Raw genomic sequence first — 10,073 nt, forward strand, 5'->3', positions numbered from 1 at the left:
AGGCAGCAGCGAAACTTATGGTGGTGGAGTTAGAATTTAATAAATCATGCGTGTTGTAAGACCCAGAATTTTGGAATAAATCTTATTATGAATTAATTTCAATTCATTTAATTCATTAGAAATTTTATCTTCAGAAATTATTTTATTAAAGCTAATTAAATAAAAAATTAAATCAGGTTTTGATAATTAATTAAAATTTTACCTAATATTATAATTTTTGAATTATTTTCTATATTTAAATTACAAAATTAGTAGTTACGGAATGACAAAAATATTTATGTGACTTAAATCAAATAATTGATATTTTTATGATTTAATACCGCAAATTTTAGGAATAAAGAAAATTAATCTTATTATTTTATAAATTCAATTAGAGATTTTGATTTTAAACCAATTAGTATTTTAATACAACAAATAATATTTTAAAATAATTTTGAAAATTAAATTAGATTTCAAATTAACACTCTATACCCTAATTTGATTAAAAATAACCAAAATCCAAATTAAACCCTAAATTGCTAAAACAAAATCCTAATCCTAATTTCATAAACACTCCCACTCAAATCTCTCAGCCCACATGCAACCACCACCACACCTTTTCCCTACCCTCACTTACCCACAAAGAATCCCAACAAAAGGAAAGAAAGAAAAGAAGAAAAGGAAGAGAGGAGTGGGGCATGCGGGAAAAAGGAAAGAAGGGAAGAGAAGAACGGCGCCGGCGGACGTTTTTGCTGCCACGCCGCCGTGTCGCACCGATGAGGGAGAGCGTCGGGGAGGAAGTAGCTTGCCGCCACCGAACCCATTCTTGCCACCGCCGCTGGAATCACGAAGAGGGGAAGGAGAAGACGCGGGCCACCGCCGCGAGGAGAAGCGCGACCCGCTGCGTAAAAACTGTCCCGCCGTGTGTTATTGCCGTCACCGAGCTCCTAAGGTTACCGCCGGCAAGATTCAAAGAGAGAGAAGCTTGAGGAGAGAGAAAGATCGACAGAGGGGTTTTCTGTTCGAGCGGCTGTGCCTCCACCGCCTTTCACCGCCGCAGATCTGCCACCGCCCACCGCACCGCACCACGCCACGTCGCCTCCGAAAACCGTCTTTCAAGCTTGTATCTATTGGTAAGCCCTAACCCTGCTTCAGCTTCTTCATCCGTTAAGTTTACCTTTATTGTGAGAGTTGTTGCTGCTGTTGGGTTCGCCGCAGGGAGGAGTCCGAGCAAGAAAAGAAAGGAGGTGGCGATGGATACCTCCGCTGCTATTGCTGTTACTATCGGTGTTCCAGAGCTTGCAATTACTACCGTTTTTGGTGATGAACCCGGTTGTGTCCTTGCTGCCGATTGATTGTAGTGAGAAACGACGTAGCCACTACTTTTCATCTTGGTAAGTTTGTGGGTAAGATCGCTTTTATTCTTCTTTGTGCCATTTTATTTACGCAGCTAGTTTTGATCCGTTTAATTTACCAGAGTCACTATTGTCATATCTCGGCGCTGCCGCCCTTGTTTGGAACTACTGAATGTTGTTGTCTCCAGTAGCACTATTCTTCCTATTTTGATTTCAACTCCTTTAATTCTGAAATTTATAATGTTTCTGCCTTTATCCTACTGCTATTTGGTTTCCTTGTGCTACCCTTACTCTAATTACAGAAATATGTTTCCATTTTAGCTACTTTCGATTTATCTATTGCAAATTCATAATTAATAATGGAGCTGCTAAGATCGCTGCTGCTGCCATGAATTGGGGATAAAGGGGATTATTGAGTTAAATTCTGCGATTGGGACATCGAGGTAGGGGTTTTTCTTAAAATCTAATTTATATTACAGAGTTATGATAAATAGATATTAATGTCAGAGAACATATGCCTGTGATTATAGTTGTCTTCTAAATGTGGTTGTTTGCTGGACTGAATGACTGATTGCTTGATTGCTTGAGTAGTTTGTGATTGGTGAAAAGAAATTAGTTTGAAAGGTTATTTAGTTGATTATTATGAAAAATGGCTTTTCTTGGTTTTGAAGCTATTTTTGATGATGTAAAGGAATTGGATTTGGAAATGGTTTAATTTTGAGTTAGTGACTTTATAAATGACTTTATAAATGATTTAGTATTTGAGCTGGTTTGATTTTAAAAAGAGATTTATTATGGGAACTGATTCGCTTTGAAAATAATTTGATATTGGAACTAGCTGAATCTTGGAAAATGATTGAGGTTTTGGAAAGATTTGATAAATGTTTGGATGGGACCCGAAAAGAGTAGCAGAATCCGAGTTTTAGAGGAGATGCTGCCAAAATTTTATAAAATTAGAAGTTTCATTTGAAGTAGTTATTTTAAAAGGTTTAATTTTAAGCATTATATGATTTAAGATTACTTCATTTATCAAAGAAAAAGTTATGTTTTGGATTGAGAATTGTTAGTGAACGAAACGGAAAGAGGGATGATGAGTATTGATTTGAAATATGATTTTTGAATGAATTTGGAAATGGGATATGGATTGAAGAATGATGATGATATTGAAAATGGCTTAGATATTGATGAATGATGAATGAATTATTTTTTTGGCTTATGAATTTGAAATATCTGAGATACGAGGTTCCCTAGATTAAGTGCCGTAGCTTGCCACCACGTGTACCAGGTTGAAAACTCGATACTCTGTTGACCCTACGACGTAAGTGTGACCGGGCACTATATAAATCCCTGGGAATATTACCCCCATTGAGCAATATTGATTATTTGAGAAAAAGCTATGCATAGACTCTTGAGGATGCACGTCGGGGGACAGTCTAAGGACAATTCAGACTTGTCGGGTTGGCTGGATAACCGACAGATGAGCCTCATCAGCCATAGGACAGGCATGCATCATATGCATTTGTATGTTTTGCTTGGGTTTGAACTTGTTTTGGTTTGCCTAATTGCTAAGCTGTTCTTAACTGCTACTTGAACTATTTACTGTAACTGCTACCTACTTGTGCTTTCCTTGTCTATCTTGCTTGTGTTTGTCCTGGCGTGCTACATTTGAGAATGAAATTTGGTGCTGAATTGATGACTGTGTTGCTTGATTGCGTGGTTGGCTTCTGATTGAGATTTTCTTATAAGAAAGGAAATGTTTTGAATTTCTGAAAGATTAAACATTGTTTCTTTGAAAAAGTTTTTGAACGATTTCCTATGGGTTTTAAAAGATTCATAAAGCAATGATAATCACTGAGCTTGAGAACAGTTTTCTTATTAAATATCTTCTTATGACAACTTTGAAATTCCATGGTGAGACCGTGTGGTTAGGTTCTCACCCCCCTACAGCTTTACCTTTTCATGAACCGGATGAAGAAGCATTAAGAAGAGTTATACTGCATTTGATTTATATGCTGTTGTATTATTTAGATTATTTTCTTCCCTCGTCTTTGTTATTACAAGTTTGTAAGAGGGATAGGAATTGTATGTTTTATATGTATAATATATTGAGTTATTACGTAAGGAGTCTTGTATATGAATCTATGCCTGCTTGTTTGTTTTTTTTTAAGACAAAGTATTTATTTCCGATGTTCAAAGAAATCAGCGATACAGTGTCAAGTCACAGGCTCCTATTTTAGTATTTAATATATAAAGTAGTTGTAATGCTTCTTGCTATCAGAGTAGCGCAGCCGGAAGCGTGACTTCTGATAGTGAGGGTGTTACACGTGTAATATAACAAACAACCAAAAGAAAAAATAGAGATCAACCTTACCTTTGGCGCGATGGACCTAAGCGATGGTAACAACGATACGGTGATAACTTTTGACGACAAAGGACACCAACAGCGACAGCGAGGAATTTCCACGGAGACTCCAGTAATAGTGATGATGATGTACTGATTTATGACAACCATGGCACTAACTTTCGCATTTGAATTTTACCTCAAATTTACTATCGGATTTACCAGCAAAAAAATCTTACGACAAGGTCTTCATTGTAAATCCCGAGTAATAAATAAATAATTAGCTACTAAATTAATTATTATTCAAAGAAATTAAAAAATTAAATTTGATAAGTTAGAAGAGAAAAAATATGTAAAATATGAATTTTGACACTAATTTTAAAGATTTTGGCCCAAAATTGAGCCAACAAAGCAAACCGATTGAACCGAACCCAAACCGAAACCAAGGCCCATTATATAAAGCCAACACTCAGCCATTTTCTCCCAAATTACAAAGAGAATCATGTTGGGAATTGGGAGAGGGAGCAACTCAAGAACTCTAATCCTTTTCAACCTTCAATCCTCTATATCTCACAATCCGAACTCCGATTGACGAGTCATCAGCGGCCACACTTTCATTTCAGAATTTTCTTCAAATCCATCGTAACAAAGTGGTAAAAAATTTGATATTTCTCACCCAGCCTTTCCCTCCTCAATTTAAAAAATGTTGGGTTCATGGGTATTGAGATTTTGTATTTTAATAATGTTAGGAGCATAGTTGTCAGAACCGAATCGGTGATCGAACCGGTGAGGTTACTGGGTCACTAGGTTACTGGTTAAAAATTATGATTAATAATTTTTTTTATCTTTTTAATATATATATATTTTTTAATAAAATTTATAGTTAAATAAAATATAATTGATTTAAAAATTAATGACTTTAAAATTAAAATTTATTGAATATAAGTAAATAGAAAATTGCTATATGTATTATAATTTGGATATGTATTAGTAAAAAGCAATGTAGCTTGGTGGTCAGAATGTCTTTCTTGCAACCTTGGAGTGAGCAGTTCGAACCCTTTGAGAGCTATTTTGGAAAATTTTCCAAAAACCACACAGCTTTGACACTTGGCACACTGGAGCTTATGGAGAGCATGGTAGACTTGCAGAACCCAGATGCATCGTAACTTCGGCTTCAGTTGGGACCAAACGGTTCGGTTCGGTCTGGTTTTCAGCGGATTTGGCCGGTTTTAGCTGGTTCGTTATGGGTTTAACCGGTTCGTTCCGGTTCTCTACCTTGAACGGTCCTAACCTCGGACCGGACCGGTGTAGAGTCCGGTTCACCGGTTTTCTAGTCGAACCGGCCAGTCTGGTCCGATTTTTACAACTATGGTTAGGAGTGCTCTAGTGGTAAGGAATTACTAGGTTTTTGCTTCGAACATTCGCGAGAATGGTAAGAAACGTCTAAACCTTGTGAAATTGTTGAAATAGCAAATTCTATGTTGATTTTGGTGATGTTTTTGTGGAATTAGCTTGAATTATGTAAATTGGGATCAAATTGATAAAGTTAGAAGCTTGAATTGAGTATTGGGTGCTGGAAATATTTTTGGTGGAGGCTTGAAGCTTGTGAATTGAGGACTTTTGGGGTGTTTTGAGCTTAGAGAGGAATCGACTAAGTTATGGTTTTGGTTTCTCGTAGTTAATATTAAATGTCGTGTAAAAATTTAGGCTAGTGGCCATAGGATAGGCTTGAATGCTTTGAATTGGTGAGTTTGGTGGGTTATATATATGTATGTATGTATGTATATAATGTATGATCATGATTGTTGATGGTTAGTGATCAAACATCAATATTGTGAATGAATGTGTATGTTGATATGTTGAGATATATGAATTGTATATGTTGATGATTTGACGATTATGAAGTGATGATAATTGTTGATGTTGGTGATGATCGGTGAAAATTAAGAATGTGTAATGTGAATTGAGTTGAGAAATTAGAAATGGAATGGTTAGGAAGGATGGAGAGGTAATTGGTAGTGGTTTTTTTATTGTAATTGAAGTGAATTGGATTGAGGATTTTGGAAAATTAGTGTTGGAAACTTTTAGTAAAAGCTGATTTTTGACCAACTTCAACAGGTCATAACTTGGCTTTTGGATCCCCAAATTTTGTAAAACTTATTTTGAATACAAATTAGGTCCATGAAATTTATGCCGTTCAAAGAATGAATTAAAAACAATTTTTAACGGAAATGTTATGCGCGTTCGAAGTTAGGTGTGTAAAAATATGGAATTCTGCAGACTTAACAGTTTTTTTTTTTTCGAAAAGTAATCCATGCATATCCGGACACATGCATGCGTACACGAGAATATTCTCTGTTTTATACACTGGCGTACGCATGAGGTGGATGCGTATGGCGTCGACTTTGTCAAGTTTTACAAACATGCGTATGCATGAAAAGCCAAGTTTTGAAGGTACGCATACGCGACGTTGTTTACGTGTACGTGAGGCATCCCCTCGATTTTGAGTACCCGCGTACACGGGAGCTGCTCGTGTACGCGAGTTTGCCAAGAATCACATTTGTGCGTATGCATGGGGTGGCATGCGTACGTATGACCACCTTGTTTTGTAAAAATGGTATTTTTGAGTTTTAAACATATTCACTAGCTTTCCGAACCTCTTTACACTTGTTTAAGGTCCGTTAGCGAGCCTTTAAACTTTAGAACAAAAGTGAATAGGTTGAATGAGTTAAGGAAAGATTGAGAAGGATGTGCGAAGTGATAATTAGTTGATGAGAGGTTGGTAATGTTGAATAAGAAGTAGATGATGAAAATAATGATAATAGTAATGAAATATGACTGAGTTGAGAAGTGACTGATGATGAGGTTGTTTATGAGAAAGAAAAATGACGAGAACTAAATTAAATTATGAATTTTGAATGAATATGAATGAATTGTAATGATAATGAGATATATGTGACCGGGTAAGAGGTGGTGGCGTTGTCCACTCGCTCCGGAAAAAAGTTGAGACTCCGGGTAAGATGCAATGGTATTATCCACTTGCTCCTGGTAAGAATCAAGACTCTGAGTAAGATGCAGTGGTGTTATCCATTTTCTCTGAATAAGAGTTCGAGACTCTAGATAAGAGGCAAGGGTTGAGTTCTATTGCCGCTTGCTCCGGGTTGAGAATTGTAACACCGCCTGGGTAAGAGGCAAGGGTGAGGTTATCCCCTGCTCCAGGTACACGAGTAAGATGCAAGGGTTTCGGATTGGTCCTACTTGTTCCGTGTTTGGTATTCTGTCTAGGGTTAGCTACCGGACATGTCGGGTTGGCTTTATAACCGACAGATGAGACTCATCGGCCGTAGGACAGGCATACATCATATGAATTTGTATGTTTTGCTTGATTGTGTATTTCTTTGATTTGCCTAAATGCTTATATATGATAAATTGCTATTTTCTCTTACTGCCGTATCTGTACCTATATTTGTGTTTTCTTTATCTGAATTGTATGTCTTTGCAACTGAGAGATTCCGCATACTGGTGGAGGTGACACTGAGGGTAGTTCCACCGGTATTTAGGAGGTTTGGAGGAGACAGAAAGTGAAGTGTTAGGTTAAAGATATATTTAGAACCTGATCACCTTAGATACATACCTAATTTCTGGTTTAGTATACCTCCTTAAGTTTAAATCTGAGTGTCGGAGTTCTAGAATTGCCTCTGGCTTTTCCGGGACCTTTTATATTAACTATGCGGGAACCTTTACCATGATGAGAATCCCAAGTTCTCATTCCATACATATTTTGTTGTTTTCAGATGCAGGTCGAGAGGCACCTCATTGAGCATTCTGGAGACTCTTGGAAATGAAGAACTATATTTTGGGATTCAGTGTTTGTATATTATTTATGTATATATATGTATATAGATTCTCCGCCTTATATTTTCTGTATCTCGTCCCTCTTAGAGGTCGACATGGAGAAACAGGTGTTTGTCTTATATTTTGGGATGCTTTTGGGTTATATATATGTATGTATGTATACTCTGGTCGGCCTTGGCTTCGCAGGTCGAATATGGAGCTTGATATTTGTACCTTTTGGAATTTTGTTCTAAATTTGTATAGTTTATCTTCCCTTTCAATCTTTATATCCATTTTACGCTTATCCGTATGAGTGGGATGCGATTTCTGTTATGCTTTTGTTTAGTTTTCTTTCAAGTCTCCTAGTTATAATTTTTTTTAAATATATATCATATAAGTATTTTTATTTTTAGAGGTCGTAGCACCTCCAACCTCTGATTTACGTCCTAAGCGTAAAATTCTGTGTGGTAGGGTGTTACATTGTTGCCTAAATGCTGTGTTTCACTAATTCGTGCTACCATCAGAAATTTCTGATGGAAAATTAAATGCTAATAAAATTAATTTTGCGCCAAGTTGGGTAGGTCTAATGGTTAGCTCACTAGTCCGCTTAAACAAGTGTTGGGGTTCGAATCCCGCCTTGTGCATGCAGCAACCATTAACCAGTGGCAAACCCTTAAATAGAGTTCAGTACCGCGGATTAGTCATTGGTCTGCCGGACTGAGGGATACTGTGAGAAACAAAAAAAAATTGCGCATTTATTTACCATCGGACTTAGTCAGAAAGTTCACTGCTAAATCCGTCGATAACGGCCATTGCTAAATCCAATAGTATAAATGCATTTTTTGTAGTGTAACAGGATTCAATATTGTATTGGCTATGGACCAATTAATCAAAATATGTTAAAAAAGAAAAAGTTTTTAGTTTCGTTAAGAAATTTTGCTTCCCTTGTTGTTATACGTTCTAATTGCATTGGCTTGAAAACAAGAGGAAAACATGTGAATGGTTAGGTGTTAAAACTTAACACTATAAAAATCTCATGGACGAGCTATATGTTTTAAAGGTTTAATTATTCTGTTGGTCCCTATAATTTCACCAAATTTTCAATTAGGTCCCTATACTTTTTTTCCTTTCAATTGGGTTCATACACTGCTTTTAATCTTATAATTAGGTCCTTCCTAGTATAAAAAATATTAGAATTAACTGAATATTTCTTCGCAAATTGAAGATATTCATAATTAAAAACCTAACTAGATCTTTGATCGCATGTATTTTGGGAGAAATATTCTGTTGATTTTAACATTTTTTATACGAAAAGGACCTAATTACAAAATTAAAAGTAGTATAGGGACTCAATTGAAAAGAAAAAAAGTATAATGACCTATTTGAAAATTTGATAAAACTATAGGAACCAATAAAATAATTAAACCTATTTTAAATTGTGGGATTAGACACAAATAGTTTCTTTAATCGGTTAATCCTATTATTACTTAACTCCTTTGTTTATTGTAACGATCCAATTTCTACCACTTCATGAACGTACTAAAAATAAAGTGTTACTACTTATGTTCTTATAATTTTAACTCTTTATTAAATAATATATGAGCATGATTTGTTATTAAAAAATGTGGGCATAATTTTGTGGTAAATTTTTTTTCGAAAACGTTTATTGAAAAGCAAGTCATACACAAATTAATTAACAACAGAAATGTAAATAAGACTAACAGAATATTCACAACATATATCATACATCAAGAGAGTATTAAAACATTAGCCATACGCACACATGACATATATTATCCCAGACTTAAACTCTTTTAGTATATTATATTATATATCTATAATACAGACTCTTGTAAACAAGCAACCACCTAAGCCCTGACCAATACAAAAAGCCGCTAGTTTGGAACTCATGCTAACAAAGACTAACGGTGGCAAAACGGGTCGAACCTACCAGGTCAAACTGCCAAAACCACCAAAACCACCAAAAAAGGCATATTGGGGCAAGATTTTGAACTTGCCAATTTTTGAAACCCGCCAAACTCGTACTGCCAAACTGGCAGACTTTGGCAGGATGAGGCGGGCTGGTAATCTTTTTTTAAGGGTATTTTGGGCTTTTGTTCACACATATAAATATCACATTATAGGATTAGGGTTTCTCTTTACACCACTTTCACACGGACAACACATGCAGAAGCAGAGCCAGAGCCTCCCTCCTCTTGCCCTCTTCAATCTTCACGTTGATGAGTCGGCGACCTACCCTCTCTCTCTCTCTCTCTCTCTCTCGTAGTCCAAAAATCCACTTATCTTCATATGTTTTCAGGAAGTTGGTAAAGTTTTAAAGTAAGACTTTAATGAACCTCCTTAATGATTTTCTAATCTAGGTTCAGGTTGAAAGAAAATTATCGATGAGAAAAAAAGTGATTAGTTGATTTTTAATTGTTGTGGGTTGGTCTCAAATTTGTCCTTTTTTTGGGTGTAGAATTTATTGTTTTTCAAATGTCTTGAAGTTTTAGCTGGCCTCTTTTGCGTGATTGATAAAAGTTTGTGTTTTTTATTTAATTTGC

The 10,073-nt window shown here is 35.9% G+C and overlaps 1 long non-coding RNA gene across 1 annotated transcript; it reads left to right on the forward strand.

Annotated features, from left to right (window-relative positions):
* On the forward strand, positions 1,353 to 7,497 carry LOC110270995. Its single transcript, XR_002360891.1, has 3 exons — positions 1,353 to 1,373; positions 1,656 to 1,777; positions 7,470 to 7,497. It is a non-coding gene; the product is annotated as an uncharacterized LOC110270995 (long non-coding RNA).

This window comes from Arachis ipaensis, chromosome B04, assembly GCF_000816755.2.
Source record: "Arachis ipaensis cultivar K30076 chromosome B04, Araip1.1, whole genome shotgun sequence".
Classification (NCBI taxonomy): Eukaryota; Viridiplantae; Streptophyta; class Magnoliopsida; order Fabales; family Fabaceae; genus Arachis; species Arachis ipaensis.